The following is a 16,796-nucleotide window of genomic DNA, read 5'->3' as shown; positions in this document are numbered from 1 at the left end:
TTCCTCTCGATTGCCCGAGGTGACCACCTTGGCTTTTGTCAAGAGAGTTGTAAGTAGGGTGCAAGATCGCCTACAGCCTCATCATCCTGAATGCGCTCGATCTCATCTGATCCTGGATGCTAAGCATGGTCGGGCCTGGTTAGTACCTGGATGGGAGACCGCCTGGGAATACCAGGTGCCGTAGGCTTTTTTCCATTATGTTGTTGGCTTTGGCGACCTGCTGTATTTTTCCTCTCGATTCCCCGAGGTGACCACCTTGGCTTTTGTCAAGAGAGTTGTAAGTAGGGTGCAAGATCGCCTACAGCCACATCACCCTGAATGCGCTCGATCTCGGATGCTAAGCAGGGTCGGGCCTGGTTAGTACCTGGATGGGAGACCACCTGGGAATACCAGGTGCCGTAGGCTTTTTTCCATTATGTTGTTGGCTTTGGCGACCTGCTGTATTTTTCCTCTCGATTCCCCGAGGTGACCACCTTGGCTTTTGTCAAGAGAGTTGTAAGTAGGGTGCAAGATCGCCTACGGCCTCATCACCCTGAATGTGCTCGATCTCATCTGAACCTGGATGCTAAGCATGGTCGGCCCTGGTTAGTACCTGGATGGGAGACCGCCTGGGAATACCAGGTGCCGTAGGCTTTTTTCCATTATGTTGTTGGCTTTGGCGACCTGCTGTATTTTTCCTCTCGATTGCCCGAGGTGACCACCTTGGCTTTTGTCAAGAGAGTTGTAAGTAGGGTGCAAGATTGCCTACAGCCACATCATCCTGAATATGCTCGATCTTGTCTGATCTCGGATGCTAAGCAGGGTCGGGCCTGGTTAGTACCTGGATGGGAGACAGCCTGGGAATACCAGGTGCCGTAGGCTTTTTTCCATTATGTTGTTGGCTTTGGCGACCTGCTGTATTTTTCCTCTCCATTCCCCGAGGTGACCACCTTGGCTTTTGTCAAGAGAGTTGTAAGTAGGGTGCAAGATCGCCTATGGCCTCATCACCCTGAATGCGCTCGATCTCATCTGATCCTGGATGCTAAGCAGGGTCGGGCCTGGTTAGTACCTGGATGGGAGACCGCCTGAGAATACCAGGTGCCGTAGGCTTTTTTCCATTATGTTGTTGGCTTTGGCGACCTGCTGTATTTTTCCTCTCGATTGCCCGAGGTGACCACCTTGGCTTTTGTCAAGAGAGTTGTAAGTTGGGTGCAAGACAGCCTACAGCCACATCACCCTGAATGCGCTCGATCTCGGATGCTAAGCAGGGTCGGGCCAGGTTAGTACCTGGATGGGCGACCGCCTGGGAATACCAGGTGCCGTAGGCTTTTTTCCATTATGTTGTTGGCTTTGGCGACCTGCTGTATTTTTCCTCTCGATTGCCCGAGGTGACCACCTTGGCTTTTGTCAAGAGAGTTGTGTAAGTAGGGTGCAAGATCGCCTACGGCCACATCACCCTGAATGCGCTCGATCTCGTCTGATCTCGGATGCTAAGCAGGATCGGGCCTGGTTAGTACCTGGATGGGAGACCGCCTGGGAATACCAGGTGCCGTAGGCTTTTTTCCATTATGTTGTTGGCTTTGGCGACCTGCTGTATTTTTCCTCTCGATTGCCCGAGGTGACCACCTTGGCTTTTGTCAAGAGAGTTGTAAGTAGGGTGCAAGATCGCCTACGGCAACATCATCCTGATTGTGCTCGATCTCGTCTGATCTCAGATGCTAATCAGGGTCGCGCCTGGTTAGTACCCGGATGGGAGACCGCCTGGGAATACCAGGTGCCGTAGGCTTTTTTCCATTATGTTGTTGGCTTTGGCGACCTGCTGTATTTTTCCTCTTGATTGCCCGAGGTGACCACCTTGGCTTTTGTCAAGAGAGTTGTAAGTAGGGTGCATGGTCGCCTACGGCCACATCACCCTGAATGCGCTCGATCTCGTCTGATCTCGGATGCTAAGCAGGGTCGGGCCTGGTTAGTACCTGGATGGGAGACCGCCCGGGAATGCCAGGTGCCGTAGGCTTTTTTCCATTATGATGTTGGCTTTGGCGACCTGCTGTATTTTTCCTCTCGATTGCCCGAGGTGACCACCTTGGCTTTTGTCAAGAGAGTTGTATGTAGGGTGCCAGATCGCCTACGGCCACATCACCCTGGATGCGCTCGATCTCGTCTGATCTCGGATGCTAAGCAGGGTCGGACCTGGATGGGAAACCGCCTGGGAATACCAGGTGCCGTAGGCTTTTTTCCATTATGTTGTTGGCTTTGGCGACCTGCTGTATTTTTCCTCTCGTTTGCCCGAGGTGACCACCTTGGCTTTTGTCAAGAGAGTTGTAAGTAGGGTGCAAGATTGCCTACGGCCACATCACCCTGAATGCACTCGATATCGTCTGATCTCGGATGCTATGCAGGGTCGGGCCTGGTTAGTACCTGGATGGGAGGCCGCCTGGGAATACCAGGTGCCGTAGGCTTTTTTCCATTATGTTGTTGGCTTTGGCGACCTGCTGTATTTTTCCTCTCGATTTCCCGAGGTGACCACCCTGGCTTTTGTCAAGAGAGTTGTAAGTAGGGTGCAAGATTGCCTACGGCCACATCACCCTGAATGCGCTCGATATCGTCTGATCTCGGATGCTAAGCAGGGTCGGGCCTGGTTAGTACCTGGATGGGAGACCGCCTGGGAATACCAGGTGCCGTAGGCTTTTTTCCATTATGTTGTTGGCTTTGGCGACCTGCTGTATTTTTCCTCTCGATTTCCCGAGGTGACCACCTTGGCTTTTGTCAAGAGAGTTGTAAGTAGCGTGCTAGATTGCCTACGGCCACATCACCCTGATTGCACTCGATATCGTCTGATCTCGGATGCTAAGCAGGGTCGGGCCTGGTTAGTACCTGGATGGGAGACCGCCTGGGAATACCAGGTGCCGTAGGCTTTTTTCCATTATGTTGTTGGCTTTGGGGACCTGCTGTATTTTTCCTCTCGTTTCCCCGAGGTGACCACCTTTCCTTTTGTCAAGAGAGTTGTAAGTAGGGTGCAAGATCGCCTACGGCCACATCACCCTGAATGCGCTCGATCTCGTCTGATCTCGGATGCTAAGCAGGGTCGGGCCTGGTTAGTACCTGGATGGGAGACCGCCTGGGAATACCAGGTGCCGTAGGCTTTTTTCCATTATGTTGTTGGCTTTGGCGACCTGCTGTATTTTTCCTCTCGATTGCCCGAGGTGACCACCTTGGCTTTTGTCAAGAGAGTTGTAAGTAGGGTGCAAGATCGCCTACAGCCTCATCATCCTGAATGCGCTCGATCTCATCTGATCCTGGATGCTAAGCATGGTCGGGCCTGGTTAGTACCTGGATGGGAGACCGCCTGGGAATACCAGGTGCCGTAGGCTTTTTTCCATTATGTTGTTGGCTTTGGCGACCTGCTGTATTTTTCCTCTCGATTCCCCGAGGTGACCACCTTGGCTTTTGTCAAGAGAGTTGTAAGTAGGGTGCAAGATCGCCTACAGCCACATCACCCTGAATGCGCTCGATCTCGGATGCTAAGCAGGGTCGGGCCTGGTTAGTACCTGGATGGGAGACCACCTGGGAATACCAGGTGCCGTAGGCTTTTTTCCATTATGTTGTTGGCTTTGGCGACCTGCTGTATTTTTCCTCTCGATTCCCCGAGGTGACCACCTTGGCTTTTGTCAAGAGAGTTGTAAGTAGGGTGCAAGATCGCCTACGGCCTCATCACCCTGAATGTGCTCGATCTCATCTGAACCTGGATGCTAAGCATGGTCGGCCCTGGTTAGTACCTGGATGGGAGACCGCCTGGGAATACCAGGTGCCGTAGGCTTTTTTCCATTATGTTGTTGGCTTTGGCGACCTGCTGTATTTTTCCTCTCGATTGCCCGAGGTGACCACCTTGGCTTTTGTCAAGAGAGTTGTAAGTAGGGTGCAAGATTGCCTACAGCCACATCATCCTGAATATGCTCGATCTTGTCTGATCTCGGATGCTAAGCAGGGTCGGGCCTGGTTAGTACCTGGATGGGAGACAGCCTGGGAATACCAGGTGCCGTAGGCTTTTTTCCATTATGTTGTTGGCTTTGGCGACCTGCTGTATTTTTCCTCTCCATTCCCCGAGGTGACCACCTTGGCTTTTGTCAAGAGAGTTGTAAGTAGGGTGCAAGATCGCCTATGGCCTCATCACCCTGAATGCGCTCGATCTCATCTGATCCTGGATGCTAAGCAGGGTCGGGCCTGGTTAGTACCTGGATGGGAGACCGCCTGAGAATACCAGGTGCCGTAGGCTTTTTTCCATTATGTTGTTGGCTTTGGCGACCTGCTGTATTTTTCCTCTCGATTGCCCGAGGTGACCACCTTGGCTTTTGTCAAGAGAGTTGTAAGTTGGGTGCAAGACAGCCTACAGCCACATCACCCTGAATGCGCTCGATCTCGGATGCTAAGCAGGGTCGGGCCAGGTTAGTACCTGGATGGGCGACCGCCTGGGAATACCAGGTGCCGTAGGCTTTTTTCCATTATGTTGTTGGCTTTGGCGACCTGCTGTATTTTTCCTCTCGATTGCCCGAGGTGACCACCTTGGCTTTTGTCAAGAGAGTTGTGTAAGTAGGGTGCAAGATCGCCTACGGCCACATCACCCTGAATGCGCTCGATCTCGTCTGATCTCGGATGCTAAGCAGGATCGGGCCTGGTTAGTACCTGGATGGGAGACCGCCTGGGAATACCAGGTGCCGTAGGCTTTTTTCCATTATGTTGTTGGCTTTGGCGACCTGCTGTATTTTTCCTCTCGATTGCCCGAGGTGACCACCTTGGCTTTTGTCAAGAGAGTTGTAAGTAGGGTGCAAGATCGCCTACGGCAACATCATCCTGATTGTGCTCGATCTCGTCTGATCTCAGATGCTAATCAGGGTCGCGCCTGGTTAGTACCCGGATGGGAGACCGCCTGGGAATACCAGGTGCCGTAGGCTTTTTTCCATTATGTTGTTGGCTTTGGCGACCTGCTGTATTTTTCCTCTTGATTGCCCGAGGTGACCACCTTGGCTTTTGTCAAGAGAGTTGTAAGTAGGGTGCATGGTCGCCTACGGCCACATCACCCTGAATGCGCTCGATCTCGTCTGATCTCGGATGCTAAGCAGGGTCGGGCCTGGTTAGTACCTGGATGGGAGACCGCCCGGGAATGCCAGGTGCCGTAGGCTTTTTTCCATTATGATGTTGGCTTTGGCGACCTGCTGTATTTTTCCTCTCGATTGCCCGAGGTGACCACCTTGGCTTTTGTCAAGAGAGTTGTATGTAGGGTGCCAGATCGCCTACGGCCACATCACCCTGGATGCGCTCGATCTCGTCTGATCTCGGATGCTAAGCAGGGTCGGACCTGGATGGGAAACCGCCTGGGAATACCAGGTGCCGTAGGCTTTTTTCCATTATGTTGTTGGCTTTGGCGACCTGCTGTATTTTTCCTCTCGTTTGCCCGAGGTGACCACCTTGGCTTTTGTCAAGAGAGTTGTAAGTAGGGTGCAAGATTGCCTACGGCCACATCACCCTGAATGCACTCGATATCGTCTGATCTCGGATGCTATGCAGGGTCGGGCCTGGTTAGTACCTGGATGGGAGGCCGCCTGGGAATACCAGGTGCCGTAGGCTTTTTTCCATTATGTTGTTGGCTTTGGCGACCTGCTGTATTTTTCCTCTCGATTTCCCGAGGTGACCACCCTGGCTTTTGTCAAGAGAGTTGTAAGTAGGGTGCAAGATTGCCTACGGCCACATCACCCTGAATGCGCTCGATCTCGTCTGATCTCGGATGCTAAGCAGGGTCGGGCTTGGTTAGTACCTGGATGGGAGACAGCCTGGGAATACCAGGTGCCGTAGGCTTTTTTCCATTATGTTGTTGGCTTTGGCGACCTGCTGTATTTTTCCTCTCGATTCCCCGAGGTGACCACCTTGGCTTTTGTCAAGAGAGTTGTAAGTAGGGTGCAAGATCGCCTACAGCCTCATCACCCTGAATGCGCTCGATCTCATCTGATCATGGATGCTAAGCATGGTCGGGCCTGATTAGTACCTGGATGGGCGACCGCCTGGGAATACCAGGTGCCGTAGGCTTTTTTCCATTATGTTGTTGGCTTTGGCGACCTGCTGTATTTTTCCTCTCGATTGCCCGAGGTGACCACCTTGGCTTTTGTCAAGAGAGTTGTAAGTAGGGTGCAAGATTGCCTACAGCCACATCACCCTGAATATGCTCGATCTCGTTTGATCTCGGATGCTAAGCAGGGTCGGGCCTGGTTAGTACCTGGATGGGAGACCACCTGGGAATACCAGGTGCCGTAGTCTTTTTTCAATTATATTGTTGGCTTTGGCGACCTGTTGTATTTTTCCTCTCGATTCGCCGAGGTGACCACCTTGGCTTTTGTCAAGAGAGTTGCAAGTAGGGTGCAAGATCGCCTATGGCCACATCACCCTGAATGCGCTCGATCTCGTCTGATCTCGGATGCTAAGCAGGGTCGGGCCTGGTTAGTACCTGGATGGGAGACCGCCTGGGAATACCAGGTGCCGTAGGCTTTTTTCCATTATGTTTTTGGCTTTGGCGACCTGCTGTATTTTTCCTCTCCATTGCCCGAGGTGACCACCTTGGCTTTTGTCAAGAGAGTTGTAAGTAGGGTGCAAGGTCGCCTACAGCCACATCACCCTGAATGCGCTCGATCTCGGATGCTAAGCAGGGTCGGGCCTGGTTAGTACCTGGATGGGAGACCGCCTGGGAATACCAGGTGCCGTAGGCTTTTTTCCATTATGTTGTTGGCTTTGGCGACCTGCTGTATTTTTCCTCTCGATTGCCCGAGGTGACCACCTTGGCTTTTGTCAAGAGAGTTGTAAGTAGGGTGGAAGATCACCTACGACCACCTACGACCACATCACCCTGAATGCACTCGATATCGTCTGATCTCGGATGCTAAGCAGGGTCGGGCCTGGTTAGTACCTGGATGGGAGACCGCCTGGGAATACCAGGTGCCGTAGGCTTTTTTCCATTATGTTGTTGGCTTTGGCGACCTGCTGTATTTTTCCTCTCGATTTCCCGAGGTGACCACCTTGGCTTTTGTCAAGAGAGTTGTAAGTAGGGTGCAAGATCGCCTACGGCCACATCACCCTGAATGCACTCGATCTCGTCTGATCTTGGATGCTAAGCAGGGTCGGGCCTGGTTAGTACCTGGATGGGAGACCGCCTGGGAATACCAGGTGCCGTAGGCTTTTTTCCATTATGTTGTTGGCTTTGGCGACCTGCTGTATTTTTCCTCTCGATTGCCCGAGGTGACCACCTTGGCTTTTGTCAAGAGAGTTGTAAGTAGGGTGTAAGATCGCCTACGGCCACATCGCCCTTAAGGCACTTGATCTCGTCTGATCTCGGATGCTAAGCAGGGTCGGGCCCGGTTAGTACCTGGATGGGAGACCGCCTGGTAATACCAGGTGCCGTAGGCTTTTTTCCATTATGTTGTTGGCTTTGGCGACCTGCTGTATTTTTCCTCTCGATTCCCCGAGGTGACCACCTTGGCTTTTGTCAAGAGAGTTGTAAGTAGGGTGCAAGATTGCCTACAGCCACATCACCCTGAATATGCTCGATCTCATCTGATCCTGGATGCTAAGCATGGTCGGCCCTGGTTAGTACCTGGATGGGAGACCGCCTGGGAATACCAGGTGCCGTAGGCTTTTTTCCATTATGTTGTTGGCTTTGGCGACCTGCTGTATTTTTCCTCTCGATTTCCCCAGGTGACCACCTTGGCTTTTGTCAAGAGACTTTTAAGTAGGGTGCAAGATTGCCTACAGCCACATCACCCTGAATATGCTCGATCTCGTCTGATCTCGGATGCTAAGCAGGTTCGGGCCTGGTTTGTACCTGGATGGGAGACAGCCTGGGAATACCAGGTGCCGTAGGCTTTTTTCCATTATGTTGTTGGCTTTGGCGACCTGCTGTATTTTTCCTCTCTATTCCCCGAGGTGACCACCTTGGCTTTTGTCAAGAGAGTTGTAAGTAGGGTGCAAGATCGCCTACGGCCTCATCACCCTGAATGCACTCGATCTCATCTGATCCAGGATGCTAAGCATGGTCGGGCCTGGTTAGTACCTGGATGGGAGACCGCCTGGGAATACCAGGTGCCGTAGGCTTTTTTCCATTATGTTGTTGGCTTTGGCGACCTGCTGTATTTTTCCTCTCGATTGCCCGAGGTGACCACCTTGGCTTTTGTCAAGAGAGTTGTAAGTAGGGTGCAAGATTGCCTACAGCCACATCACCCTGAATATGCTCGATCTCGTCTGATCTCGGATGCAAAGCAGGGTCGGGCCTGGTTAGTACCTGGATGGGAGACAGCCTGGGAATACCAGGTGCCGTAGGCTTTTTTCCATTATGTTGTTGGCTTTGGCGACCTGCTGTATTTTTCCTCTCGATTGCCCGAGGTGACCACCTTGGCTTTTGTCAATAGAGTTGTAAGTAGGGTGCAAGATCGCCTACGGCCACATCACCCTGAATGCGCTCGATCTCGTCTGATCTTGGATGCTAAGCAGGGTCGGGCCTGGTTAGTACCTGGATGGGAGACCGCCTGGGAATGCCAGGTGCCGTAGGCTTTTTTCCATTATGTTGTTGGCTTTGGCGACCTGCTGTATTTTTCCTCTCCATTGCCCGAGGTGACCACCTTGGGTTTTGTCAAGAGAGTTGTAAGAAGGGTGCAAGATCGCCTACAGCCACATCACCCTAAATGCGCTCGATCTCGGATGCTAAGCAGGGTCGGGCCTGGTTAGTACCTGGATGGGAGACCGCCTGGGAATACCAGGTGCCGTAGGCTTTTTTCCTTTATATTGTTGGCTTTGGCGACCTGCTGTATTTTTCCTCTCGATTCCCCCGAGGTGACCACCTTGGCTTTTGTCAAGAGAGTTGTAAGTAGGGTGCAAGATCGCCTACAGCCACATCACCCTGAATGCCCTCGATCTTTGTCTGATCTCGGATGCTAAGCAGGGTCGGGCCTGGTTAGTACCTGGATGGGAGACTGCCTGGGAATACCAGGTGCCGTAGGCTTTTTTCCATTATGTTGTTGGCTTTGGCGACCTGCTGTATTTTTCCTCTCGATTGCCCGAGGTGACCACCTTGGCTTTTGTCAAGAGAGTTGTAAGTAGGGTGCAAGATCGCCTACGGCCACATCACCCTGAATGCGCTTGATCGCGTCTGATCTCGGATGCTATGCAGGGTCGGGCCTGGTTAGTACCTGGATGGGAGACCGCCCGGAAATGCCAGGTGCCGTAGGCTTTTTCCCATTATGATGTTGGCTTTGGCGACCTGCTGTATTTTTCCTCTCGATTGCCCGAGGTGACCACCTTGGCTTTGTCAAGAGAGTTGTAAGTAGGGTGCAAGATCGCCTACGGCCACATCACCCTGAATGCGCTCGATCTCGTCTGATCTCGGATGCTAAGCAGGGTCGCGCCTGGTTAGTACCTGGATGAGAGACCGCCTGGGAATACCAGGTGCCGTAGGCTTTTTTCCATTATGTTGTTGGCTTTGGCGACCTGCTGTATTTTTCCTCTCCATTCCCCGAGGTGACCACCTTGGCTTTTGTCAAGAGAGTTGTAAGTAGGGTGCAAGATCGCCTACGGCCACATCACCCTGAATGCGCTCAATTTCGTCTGATCTCGGATGCTAAGCAGGGTCGGGCCTGGTTGGTACCTGGATGGGAAACCGCCTGGGAATACCAGGTGCCGTAGGCTTTTTTCCATTATGTTGTTGGCTTTGGCGACCTTCTGTATTTTTCCTCTCGATTCCCTGAGGTGACCACCTTGGCTTTTGTCAAGAGAGTTGTAAGTAGGGTGCAAGATCGCCTACGGCCTCATCACCCTGAATGCGCTCGATCTCATCTGATCTCGGATGCTAAGCAGGGTCGGGCCTGGTTAGTACCTGGATGGGAGACCGCCTGGGAATACCAGGTGCCGTAGGCTTTTTTCCATTATGTTGTTGGCTTTGGCGACCTGTTGTATTTTTCCTCTCGATTCGCCGAGGTGACCACCTTGGCTTTTGTCAAGAGAGTTGTAAGTAGGGTGCAAGATCGCCTACGGCCTCATCACCCTGAATTCGCTCGATCTCGTCTGATCTCGGATGCTAAGCAGGGTCGGGCCTGGTTAGTACCTGGATGGGAGACCGCCTTGGAATACCAGGTGCCGTAGGCTTTTTTCCATTATGTTGTTGGCTTTGGCGACCTGCTGTATTTTTCCTCTCGATTCCCTGAGGTGACCACCTTGGCTTTTGTCAAGAGAGTTGTAAGTAGGGTGCAAGATCACCTATGGCCTCATCACCCTGAATGCGCTCGATCTCATCTGATCCTGGATGCTAAGCATGGTCAGGCCTGGTTAGTACCTGGATGGGAGACCGCCTGGGAATACCAGGTGCCGTAGGCTTTTTTCCATTATGTTGTTGGCTTTGGCGACCTGTTGTATTTTTCCTCTCGATTCGCCGAGGTGACCACCTTGGCTTTTGTCAAGAGAGTTGTAAGTAGGGTGCAAGATCGCCTACGGCCTCATCACCCTGAATTCGCTCGATCTCGTCTGATCTCGGATGCTAAGCAGGGTCGGGCCTGGTTAGTACCTGGATGGGAGACCGCCTGGGAATACCAGGTGCCGTAGGCTTTTTTCCATTATGTTGTTGGCTTTGGCGACCTGCTGTATTTTTCCTCTCGATTGCCTGAGGTGACCACCTTGGCTTTTGTCAAGAGAGTTGTAAGTAGGGTGCAAGATCGCCTACGGCCTCATCACCTTGAATGCGCTCGATCTCATCTGATCCTGGATGCTAAGCATGGTCGGGCCTGGTTAGTACCTGGATGGGAGACCGCCTGGGAATACCAGGTGCCGTAGGCTTTTTTCCATTATGTTGTTGGCTTTGGCGACCTGCTGTATTTTTCCTCTCGATTGCCTGAGGTGACCACCTTGGCTTTTGTCAAGAGAGTTGTAAGTAGGGTGCAAGATTGCCTACAGCCACATCACCCTGAATATGCTCGATCTCGTCTGATCTCTGATGCTAAGCAGGGTCGGGCCTGGTTAGTACCTGGATGGGAGACAGCCTGGGAATACCAGGTGCCGTAGGCTTTTTTCCATTATGTTGTTGGCTTTGGTGACCTGCTGTATTTTTCCTCTCGATTGCCTGAGGTGACCACCTTGGCTTTTGTCAAGAGAGTTGTAAGTAGGGTGCAAGATCGCCTACGGCCACATCACCCTGAATGCGCTCGATCTCGTCTGATCTTGGATGCTAAGCAGGGTCGGGCCTGGTTAGTACCTGGATGGGAGACCGCCTGGGAATACCAGGTGCCGTAGGCTGTTTTCCATTATGTTGTTGGCTTTGGCGACCTGCTGTATTTTTCCTCTCCATTGCCCGAGGTGACCACCTTGGCTTTTGTCAAGAGAGTTGTAAGTAGGGTGCAAGATTGCCTACAGCCACATCACCCTAAATGCGCTCGATCTCGGATGCTAAGCAGGGTCGGGCCTGGTTAGTACCTGGATGGGAGACCACCTGGGAATACCGGGTGCCGTAGGCTTTTTTCCATTATATTGTTGGCTTTGGCGACCTGCTGTATTTTTCCTCTCGATTCCCCGAGGTGACCACCTTGGCTTTTGTCAAGAGAGTTGTAAGTAGGGTACAAGATCGCCTACGGCCTCATCACCCTGAATGCGCTCGATCTCATCTGATCTCAGATGCTAAGCAGGGTCAGGCCTGGTTAGTACCTGGATGGGAGACCACCTGGGAATACCAGGTGCCGTAGGCTTTTTTCCATTATGTTGTTGGCTTTGGCGACCTGCTGTATTTTTCCTCTCGATTGCCCGAGGTGACCACCTTGGCTTTTGTCAAGAGAGTTGTAAGTAGGGTGCAAGATCGCCTACAGCCACATCACCCCGAATGCGCTCGATCTCGTCTGATCTCGGATGCTAAGCAGGGTCGGGCCTGGTTAGTACCTGGATGGGAGACCGCCTGGGAATACCAGGTGCCGTAGGCTTTTTTCCATTATGTTGTTGGCTTTGGCGACCTGCTGTATTTTTCCTCTCGATTGCCCGAGGTGACCACCTTGGCTTTTGTCAAGAGAGTTGTAAGTAGGGTGCAAGATCGCCTATGGCCACATCACCCTGAATGCACTCGATCTCGTCTGATCTCGGATGCTAAGCAGGGTCGGGCCTGGTTAGTACCTGGATGGGAGACCGCCTGGGAATACCAGGTGCCGTAGGCTTTTTTCCATTATGTTGTTGGCTTTGGCGACCTGCTGTATTTTTCCTCTCAATTGCCCGAGGTGACCACCTTGGCTTTTGTCAAGAGAGTTGTAAGTAGGGGGCAAGATTGCCTACGGCCACATCACCCTGAATGCGCTCGATCTCATCTGATCTCGGATGCTAAGCAGGGTCGGGCCTGCTTAGTACCTGGATGGGAGATCGCCTGGGAATACCAGGTGCCGTAGGCTTTTTTCCATTATGTTGTTGGCTTTGGCGACCTGCTGTATTTTTCCTCTCGATTGCCCGAGGTGACCACCTTGGCTTTTGTCAAGAGAGTTGTAAGTAGGGTGCAAGATCGCCTACGGCCACATCACCCTGAATGCGCTCGATCTCGTCTGATCTCGGATGCTAAGCAGGGTTGGGCCTGGTTAGTACCTGGATGAGATTCCGCCTGGGAATACCAGATGCCGTAGGCTTTTTTCCATTATGTTGTTGGCTTTGGCGACCTGCTGTATTTTTCCTCTCGATTGCCCGAGGTGACCACCTTGGCTTTTGTCAAGAGAGTTGTAAGTAGGGTGCCAGATCGCCTACGACCACATCACCCTGAATGCGCTCGATCTCGTCTGATCTCGGATGCTAAGCAGGGTTGGGCCTGGTTAGTACCTGGATGGGAGACCGCCTGGGAATACCAGGTGCCGTAGGCTTTTTTCCATTATGTTGTTGGCTTTGGCGACCTGCTGTATTTTTCCTCTCGATTGCCCGAGGTGACCACCTTGGCTTTTGTCAAGAGAGTTGTAAGTAGGGTGCAAGATCGCCTACAGCCACATCACCCTGAATGCCCTCGATCTTTGTCTGATCTCGGATGCTAAGCAGGGTCGGGCCTGGTTAGTACCTGGATGGGAGACCTCCCGGCAATGCCAGGTGCCGTAGGCTTTTTCCCATTATGATGTTGGCTTTGGCGACCTGCTGTATTTTTCCTCTCGATTGCCCGAGGTGACCACCTTGGCTTTGTCAAGAGAGTTGTAAGTAGGGTGCAAGATCGACTACGGCCACATCACCCTGAATGCGCTCGATCTCGTCTGATCTCGGATGCTAAGCAGGGTCGCGCCTGGTTAGTACCTGGATGAGAGACCGCCTGGGAATACCAGGTGCCGTAGGCTTTTTTCCATTATGTTGTTGGCTTTGGCGACCTGCTGTATTTTTCCTCTCCATTGCCCGAGGTGACCACCTTGGCTTTTGTCAAGAGAGTTGTAAGTAGGGTGCAAGATTGCCTACAGCCACATCACCCTAAATGCGCTCAATCTCGTCTGATCTCGGATGCTAAGCAGGGTCGGGCCTGGTTGGTACCTGGATGGGAAACCGCCTGGGAATACCAGGTGCCGTAGGCTTTTTTCCATTATGTTGTTGGCTTTGGCGACCTGCTGTATTTTTCCTCTCGATTCCCTGAGGTGACCACCTTGGCTTTTGTCAAGAGAGTTGTAAGTAGGGTGCAAGATCGCCTACGGCCTCATCACCCTGAATGCGCTCGATCTCATCTGATCTCCGATGCTAAGCAGGGTCGGGCCTGGTTAGTACCTGGATGGGAGACCGCCTGGGAATATCAGGTGCCGTAGGCTTTTTTCCATTATTTTGTTGGCTTTGGCGACCTGCTGTATTTTTCCTCTCGATTGCCCGAGGTGACCACCTTGGCTTTTGTCAAGAGAGTTGTAAGTAGGGTGCCAGATCGCCTACGACCACATCACCCTGAATGCGCTCGATCTCGTCTGATCTCGGATGCTAAGCAGGGTTGGGCCTGGTTAGTACCTGGATGGGAGACCGCCTGGGAATACCAGTTGCCGTAGGCTTTTTTCCATCATGTTGTTGGCTTTGGCGACCTGCTGTATTTTTCCTCTCGATTGCCCGAGGTGACCACCTTTGGCTTTTGTCAAGAGAGTTGTAAGTAGGGTGCAGGATCGCCTACGGCCACATCACCCTGAATGCGCTCAATCTCGTCTGATCTCGGATGCTAAGCGGGGTCGGGCCTGGTTAGTACCTGGATGGGAGACCGCCTGGGAATACCAGGTGCCGTAGGCTTTTTTCCATTATGTTGTTGGCTTTGGCGACCTGCTGTATTTTTCCTCTCGATTGCCCGAGGTGACCACCTTGGCTTTTGTCAAGAGAGTTGTAAGTAGGGTGCAAGATTGCCTACAGCCACATCACCCTGAATCTGCTCGATCTCGTCTGATCTCGGATGCTAAGCAGGGTCGGGCCTGGTTAGTACCTGGATCGGAGACCGCCTAGGAATACCAGGTGCCGTAGGCTTTTTTCCATTATTTTGTTGGCTTTGGCGACCTGCTGTATTTTTCCTCTCGATTGCCCGAGGTGACCACCTTGGCTCTTGTCAAGAGAGTTGTAAGTAGGGTGCAAGATTGCCTACAGCCACATCACCCTGAATGCGCTCAATTTCGTCTGATCTCGGATGCTAAGCAGGGTCGGGCCTGGTTAGTACCTGGATGGGAGACCGCCTGGGAATACCAGGTGCCGTACACTTTTTTCCATTATGTTGTTGGCTTTGGCGACCTGCTGTATTTTTCCTCTTGATTGCCCGAGGTGACCACATTGGCTTTTGTCAAGAGAGTTGTAAGTAGGGTGCAAGATTGCCTATGGCCACATCACCCTGAATGCGCTCGATCTCGTCTGATCTCGGATGCTAAGCAGGGTCGGGCCTGGATGGGAGACCGCCTGGGAATACCAGGTGCCGTAGGCTTTTTTCCATTATGTTGTTGGCTTTGGCGACCTGCTGTATTTTTCCTTTCGATTGCCCGAGGTGACCATGAGATTGGGGTGGAGATTCACCTTCCAGCAGGACAACAACCCTAAACATACAGTCAGAGCTACAATGGAATGGTTTAGATCAAAGCATATTCATGTGTTAGAATGGCTCAGTTAAAGTCCAAGCCTAAATTTAATTGAGAATCTGTGGCAAGACCAGAAAATCTCTGTTCATAGACACTCTCCATCCAATCTGACAGAGCTTGAACTATTTTGCAAAGAAAAATGGGCAAAAATGTCATTCTCTAGATGTGGAAAACTGGTAGAGACATCCCTAAAAAGACTTGCAGTTTTAATTGCAGCGAAAGGGGGTTCTACAAAGTATTAACTCAAGGGGGCTGCATACAAATGCACACCACTTTTCAGATATTTATTTGTAAAAAATTTTGAAAACATTTATTTCTTTCTCGTACATCACGGGACACAGAGTCTCAGTAATTACTGATGGGTTATATAGGTTATCACTAGGTGATTGGACATTGGCACACCCTAGACAGGAAGTTCAACCCCCTATATAACCCTCTCCTTACTGGGAGTACCTCCGTTTTTTTCACCAGTGTTTTAGGTGTTGGTCACGATTAAAAATGTGCTGTGCTGAGCTCTGCTGGAATATCCTCACTGGGACAAGCCGTGCAACCGGATCCATTCAAGGTGTCTCTTCTAGACCGAATTGGATGGTACTCGGGCCTTGTACCTGAAGAAACAAGGTTTTACCTGTAACTAAAGTAATAGTAGGGGCGCTGAAAAAATTATAAATATAAACGTCAATTACAAATGTGAAAATTAATAATCACGGAACGCCTTAAGTAATAGACAACCTATCACCATGAATTAAAAAACAAATAATTGCAAAGAAATGAATAATATAGATAATACAATAAAAAATAATAAATAAAGTCCCAATTAGATACTAGAAAAACAAAAATATCCACAGTCCAAGACTGATTCATTCAGTGAAAAACTCTGTCTAAATCCATATGCCAGAAGGTGGCTGAAATCTTCTACAAAGTTGTGACACGTCCCTTCACCAAAATTTTGGACACAGAAAAACACCCCAACTGTGAAGATAAAGTTGTCTTCTTACCAGATGCTGTTGACTACTTTATTTAAAAAGATAGTCAAATAGGCTTATGCAGGTGAATTTCCTGCTCACATGGAATAAGGTGGACCTCTTATGGAAAAAACCTTCTCCTCATAGATTCAGACAGGTCATAAAAAAAGGAGAGCAAACAAAATCCATAGCGTGACACCGTTTAATAATAAAAATAAATTAAAAAACATAAGGCCAAATGGCTGCTTACATATGCCGGTGCCCGACCTGGCACTGGGCTTGCTCGCTTAAAACAATCGTTTCGTAATGGATGCGTAGTTCCTTGTTGTGTAGGGCGTGCGTTCCACCAAGAAACAGCCGACAACCAAAAACGTCCGGAACTGTACGTGTACGAACGTACCGCCTCGACGTACGTTTCGTTTGACGCGTCATCAGGAAGCAGCCATTTGGCCTTATGTTTTTTAATTTATTTTTATTATTAAACGGTGTCACACTATGGATTTTGTTTGCTCTCCTTTTTTTATGACCTGTCTGAATCTATGAGGAGAAGGTTTTTTCCATAAGAGGTCCACCTTATTCCATGTGAGCAGGGAATTCACCTGCATAAGCCTATTTGACTATCTTTTTAAATAAAGTAGTCAACAGCACCTGGTAAGAAGACAACTTTATCTTCACAGTTGGGGTGTTTTTCTGTGTCCAAAATTTTGGTGAAGGGACATGTCACAACTTTGTAGAAGATTTCAGCCGCCTTCTGGCATAT

The 16,796-nt window shown here is 50.9% G+C and overlaps 23 non-coding genes and 40 pseudogenes across 23 annotated transcripts; all 63 read left to right on the top strand.

The window, feature by feature from the left end:
• Positions 1-68: 68 nt before the first annotated feature.
• Positions 69-187, top strand: LOC143947966 (5S ribosomal RNA; annotated as a pseudogene).
• Positions 188-296: 109 nt separating this feature from the next.
• LOC143947729 (5S ribosomal RNA) lies at positions 297-405 on the top strand (annotated as a pseudogene).
• A 109-nt stretch (positions 406-514) lies between these two features.
• Positions 515-633, top strand: LOC143947644 (5S ribosomal RNA; annotated as a pseudogene).
• Positions 634-742: 109 nt separating this feature from the next.
• Positions 743-861, top strand: LOC143947783 (5S ribosomal RNA; annotated as a pseudogene).
• A 109-nt stretch (positions 862-970) lies between these two features.
• On the top strand, positions 971-1,089 carry LOC143945929 (5S ribosomal RNA; annotated as a pseudogene).
• A 109-nt stretch (positions 1,090-1,198) lies between these two features.
• LOC143947803 (5S ribosomal RNA) lies at positions 1,199-1,307 on the top strand (annotated as a pseudogene).
• Positions 1,308-1,418: 111 nt separating this feature from the next.
• On the top strand, positions 1,419-1,537 carry LOC143951199 (5S ribosomal RNA). Its single transcript, XR_013266493.1, has one exon. It is a non-coding gene; the product is annotated as a 5S ribosomal RNA (ribosomal RNA).
• A 109-nt stretch (positions 1,538-1,646) lies between these two features.
• Positions 1,647-1,765, top strand: LOC143947455 (5S ribosomal RNA; annotated as a pseudogene).
• Positions 1,766-1,874: 109 nt separating this feature from the next.
• On the top strand, positions 1,875-1,993 carry LOC143950647 (5S ribosomal RNA). The gene has a single exon (XR_013265995.1). It is a non-coding gene; the product is annotated as a 5S ribosomal RNA (ribosomal RNA).
• Positions 1,994-2,319: 326 nt separating this feature from the next.
• On the top strand, positions 2,320-2,438 carry LOC143944772 (5S ribosomal RNA; annotated as a pseudogene).
• A 109-nt stretch (positions 2,439-2,547) lies between these two features.
• Positions 2,548-2,666, top strand: LOC143952769 (5S ribosomal RNA). Its single transcript, XR_013267914.1, has one exon. It is a non-coding gene; the product is annotated as a 5S ribosomal RNA (ribosomal RNA).
• Positions 2,667-2,775: 109 nt separating this feature from the next.
• Positions 2,776-2,894, top strand: LOC143952512 (5S ribosomal RNA). Its single transcript, XR_013267681.1, has one exon. It is a non-coding gene; the product is annotated as a 5S ribosomal RNA (ribosomal RNA).
• A 109-nt stretch (positions 2,895-3,003) lies between these two features.
• Positions 3,004-3,122, top strand: LOC143952593 (5S ribosomal RNA). Its single transcript, XR_013267755.1, has one exon. It is a non-coding gene; the product is annotated as a 5S ribosomal RNA (ribosomal RNA).
• Positions 3,123-3,231: 109 nt separating this feature from the next.
• On the top strand, positions 3,232-3,350 carry LOC143947965 (5S ribosomal RNA; annotated as a pseudogene).
• Positions 3,351-3,459: 109 nt separating this feature from the next.
• Positions 3,460-3,568, top strand: LOC143947728 (5S ribosomal RNA; annotated as a pseudogene).
• Positions 3,569-3,677: 109 nt separating this feature from the next.
• On the top strand, positions 3,678-3,796 carry LOC143947643 (5S ribosomal RNA; annotated as a pseudogene).
• A 109-nt stretch (positions 3,797-3,905) lies between these two features.
• Positions 3,906-4,024, top strand: LOC143947782 (5S ribosomal RNA; annotated as a pseudogene).
• Positions 4,025-4,133: 109 nt separating this feature from the next.
• Positions 4,134-4,252, top strand: LOC143945928 (5S ribosomal RNA; annotated as a pseudogene).
• A 109-nt stretch (positions 4,253-4,361) lies between these two features.
• LOC143947802 (5S ribosomal RNA) lies at positions 4,362-4,470 on the top strand (annotated as a pseudogene).
• A 111-nt stretch (positions 4,471-4,581) lies between these two features.
• On the top strand, positions 4,582-4,700 carry LOC143951198 (5S ribosomal RNA). The gene has a single exon (XR_013266492.1). It is a non-coding gene; the product is annotated as a 5S ribosomal RNA (ribosomal RNA).
• Positions 4,701-4,809: 109 nt separating this feature from the next.
• Positions 4,810-4,928, top strand: LOC143947454 (5S ribosomal RNA; annotated as a pseudogene).
• Positions 4,929-5,037: 109 nt separating this feature from the next.
• On the top strand, positions 5,038-5,156 carry LOC143950646 (5S ribosomal RNA). Its single transcript, XR_013265994.1, has one exon. It is a non-coding gene; the product is annotated as a 5S ribosomal RNA (ribosomal RNA).
• Positions 5,157-5,482: 326 nt separating this feature from the next.
• On the top strand, positions 5,483-5,601 carry LOC143944771 (5S ribosomal RNA; annotated as a pseudogene).
• A 109-nt stretch (positions 5,602-5,710) lies between these two features.
• On the top strand, positions 5,711-5,829 carry LOC143954381 (5S ribosomal RNA). Its single transcript, XR_013269378.1, has one exon. It is a non-coding gene; the product is annotated as a 5S ribosomal RNA (ribosomal RNA).
• Positions 5,830-5,938: 109 nt separating this feature from the next.
• LOC143947862 (5S ribosomal RNA) lies at positions 5,939-6,057 on the top strand (annotated as a pseudogene).
• A 109-nt stretch (positions 6,058-6,166) lies between these two features.
• LOC143943680 (5S ribosomal RNA) lies at positions 6,167-6,285 on the top strand (annotated as a pseudogene).
• A 109-nt stretch (positions 6,286-6,394) lies between these two features.
• Positions 6,395-6,513, top strand: LOC143946238 (5S ribosomal RNA). The gene has a single exon (XR_013265192.1). It is a non-coding gene; the product is annotated as a 5S ribosomal RNA (ribosomal RNA).
• A 109-nt stretch (positions 6,514-6,622) lies between these two features.
• LOC143947819 (5S ribosomal RNA) lies at positions 6,623-6,731 on the top strand (annotated as a pseudogene).
• Positions 6,732-6,850: 119 nt separating this feature from the next.
• Positions 6,851-6,969, top strand: LOC143944059 (5S ribosomal RNA; annotated as a pseudogene).
• Positions 6,970-7,078: 109 nt separating this feature from the next.
• Positions 7,079-7,197, top strand: LOC143946888 (5S ribosomal RNA). Its single transcript, XR_013265252.1, has one exon. It is a non-coding gene; the product is annotated as a 5S ribosomal RNA (ribosomal RNA).
• A 109-nt stretch (positions 7,198-7,306) lies between these two features.
• On the top strand, positions 7,307-7,425 carry LOC143943923 (5S ribosomal RNA; annotated as a pseudogene).
• A 109-nt stretch (positions 7,426-7,534) lies between these two features.
• On the top strand, positions 7,535-7,653 carry LOC143948461 (5S ribosomal RNA; annotated as a pseudogene).
• Positions 7,654-7,762: 109 nt separating this feature from the next.
• Positions 7,763-7,881, top strand: LOC143948001 (5S ribosomal RNA; annotated as a pseudogene).
• Positions 7,882-7,990: 109 nt separating this feature from the next.
• LOC143946087 (5S ribosomal RNA) lies at positions 7,991-8,109 on the top strand (annotated as a pseudogene).
• A 109-nt stretch (positions 8,110-8,218) lies between these two features.
• LOC143946484 (5S ribosomal RNA) lies at positions 8,219-8,337 on the top strand (annotated as a pseudogene).
• A 109-nt stretch (positions 8,338-8,446) lies between these two features.
• On the top strand, positions 8,447-8,565 carry LOC143951881 (5S ribosomal RNA). The gene has a single exon (XR_013267111.1). It is a non-coding gene; the product is annotated as a 5S ribosomal RNA (ribosomal RNA).
• A 109-nt stretch (positions 8,566-8,674) lies between these two features.
• LOC143948620 (5S ribosomal RNA) lies at positions 8,675-8,783 on the top strand (annotated as a pseudogene).
• A 110-nt stretch (positions 8,784-8,893) lies between these two features.
• Positions 8,894-9,013, top strand: LOC143946991 (5S ribosomal RNA; annotated as a pseudogene).
• A 109-nt stretch (positions 9,014-9,122) lies between these two features.
• LOC143946598 (5S ribosomal RNA) lies at positions 9,123-9,241 on the top strand (annotated as a pseudogene).
• A 108-nt stretch (positions 9,242-9,349) lies between these two features.
• Positions 9,350-9,468, top strand: LOC143953542 (5S ribosomal RNA). Its single transcript, XR_013268614.1, has one exon. It is a non-coding gene; the product is annotated as a 5S ribosomal RNA (ribosomal RNA).
• Positions 9,469-9,577: 109 nt separating this feature from the next.
• Positions 9,578-9,696, top strand: LOC143944971 (5S ribosomal RNA; annotated as a pseudogene).
• Positions 9,697-9,805: 109 nt separating this feature from the next.
• Positions 9,806-9,924, top strand: LOC143947847 (5S ribosomal RNA). The gene has a single exon (XR_013265342.1). It is a non-coding gene; the product is annotated as a 5S ribosomal RNA (ribosomal RNA).
• Positions 9,925-10,033: 109 nt separating this feature from the next.
• Positions 10,034-10,152, top strand: LOC143954176 (5S ribosomal RNA). The gene has a single exon (XR_013269191.1). It is a non-coding gene; the product is annotated as a 5S ribosomal RNA (ribosomal RNA).
• A 109-nt stretch (positions 10,153-10,261) lies between these two features.
• On the top strand, positions 10,262-10,380 carry LOC143948394 (5S ribosomal RNA; annotated as a pseudogene).
• Positions 10,381-10,489: 109 nt separating this feature from the next.
• On the top strand, positions 10,490-10,608 carry LOC143952217 (5S ribosomal RNA). The gene has a single exon (XR_013267415.1). It is a non-coding gene; the product is annotated as a 5S ribosomal RNA (ribosomal RNA).
• A 109-nt stretch (positions 10,609-10,717) lies between these two features.
• Positions 10,718-10,836, top strand: LOC143944988 (5S ribosomal RNA; annotated as a pseudogene).
• Positions 10,837-10,945: 109 nt separating this feature from the next.
• On the top strand, positions 10,946-11,064 carry LOC143947342 (5S ribosomal RNA; annotated as a pseudogene).
• A 109-nt stretch (positions 11,065-11,173) lies between these two features.
• Positions 11,174-11,292, top strand: LOC143950799 (5S ribosomal RNA). The gene has a single exon (XR_013266132.1). It is a non-coding gene; the product is annotated as a 5S ribosomal RNA (ribosomal RNA).
• A 109-nt stretch (positions 11,293-11,401) lies between these two features.
• On the top strand, positions 11,402-11,510 carry LOC143948727 (5S ribosomal RNA; annotated as a pseudogene).
• Positions 11,511-11,619: 109 nt separating this feature from the next.
• Positions 11,620-11,738, top strand: LOC143943615 (5S ribosomal RNA; annotated as a pseudogene).
• Positions 11,739-11,847: 109 nt separating this feature from the next.
• LOC143953635 (5S ribosomal RNA) lies at positions 11,848-11,966 on the top strand. Its single transcript, XR_013268699.1, has one exon. It is a non-coding gene; the product is annotated as a 5S ribosomal RNA (ribosomal RNA).
• Positions 11,967-12,075: 109 nt separating this feature from the next.
• On the top strand, positions 12,076-12,194 carry LOC143951206 (5S ribosomal RNA). The gene has a single exon (XR_013266500.1). It is a non-coding gene; the product is annotated as a 5S ribosomal RNA (ribosomal RNA).
• A 109-nt stretch (positions 12,195-12,303) lies between these two features.
• LOC143952268 (5S ribosomal RNA) lies at positions 12,304-12,422 on the top strand. Its single transcript, XR_013267461.1, has one exon. It is a non-coding gene; the product is annotated as a 5S ribosomal RNA (ribosomal RNA).
• Positions 12,423-12,531: 109 nt separating this feature from the next.
• LOC143945324 (5S ribosomal RNA) lies at positions 12,532-12,650 on the top strand (annotated as a pseudogene).
• A 109-nt stretch (positions 12,651-12,759) lies between these two features.
• On the top strand, positions 12,760-12,878 carry LOC143950243 (5S ribosomal RNA). Its single transcript, XR_013265664.1, has one exon. It is a non-coding gene; the product is annotated as a 5S ribosomal RNA (ribosomal RNA).
• A 109-nt stretch (positions 12,879-12,987) lies between these two features.
• Positions 12,988-13,107, top strand: LOC143948483 (5S ribosomal RNA; annotated as a pseudogene).
• Positions 13,108-13,215: 108 nt separating this feature from the next.
• Positions 13,216-13,334, top strand: LOC143943844 (5S ribosomal RNA; annotated as a pseudogene).
• Positions 13,335-13,443: 109 nt separating this feature from the next.
• Positions 13,444-13,562, top strand: LOC143947223 (5S ribosomal RNA; annotated as a pseudogene).
• Positions 13,563-13,671: 109 nt separating this feature from the next.
• On the top strand, positions 13,672-13,790 carry LOC143954264 (5S ribosomal RNA). The gene has a single exon (XR_013269272.1). It is a non-coding gene; the product is annotated as a 5S ribosomal RNA (ribosomal RNA).
• Positions 13,791-13,899: 109 nt separating this feature from the next.
• LOC143954009 (5S ribosomal RNA) lies at positions 13,900-14,018 on the top strand. Its single transcript, XR_013269039.1, has one exon. It is a non-coding gene; the product is annotated as a 5S ribosomal RNA (ribosomal RNA).
• Positions 14,019-14,128: 110 nt separating this feature from the next.
• On the top strand, positions 14,129-14,247 carry LOC143952838 (5S ribosomal RNA). Its single transcript, XR_013267976.1, has one exon. It is a non-coding gene; the product is annotated as a 5S ribosomal RNA (ribosomal RNA).
• Positions 14,248-14,356: 109 nt separating this feature from the next.
• Positions 14,357-14,475, top strand: LOC143947318 (5S ribosomal RNA; annotated as a pseudogene).
• A 109-nt stretch (positions 14,476-14,584) lies between these two features.
• On the top strand, positions 14,585-14,703 carry LOC143947774 (5S ribosomal RNA; annotated as a pseudogene).
• The last annotated feature ends 2,093 nt before the right edge of the window (positions 14,704-16,796 follow it).

This window comes from Lithobates pipiens, unplaced genomic scaffold, assembly GCF_037356315.1.
Source record: "Lithobates pipiens isolate NorthernLeopardFrog02 unplaced genomic scaffold, aLitPip1_a1.2 Scaffold_30, whole genome shotgun sequence".
Taxonomy (NCBI): Eukaryota; Metazoa; Chordata; class Amphibia; order Anura; family Ranidae; genus Lithobates; species Lithobates pipiens.
The sequence above is the reverse complement of the archived record's forward strand: the minus strand, read 5'-3'. Positions and strand labels throughout refer to the sequence as shown.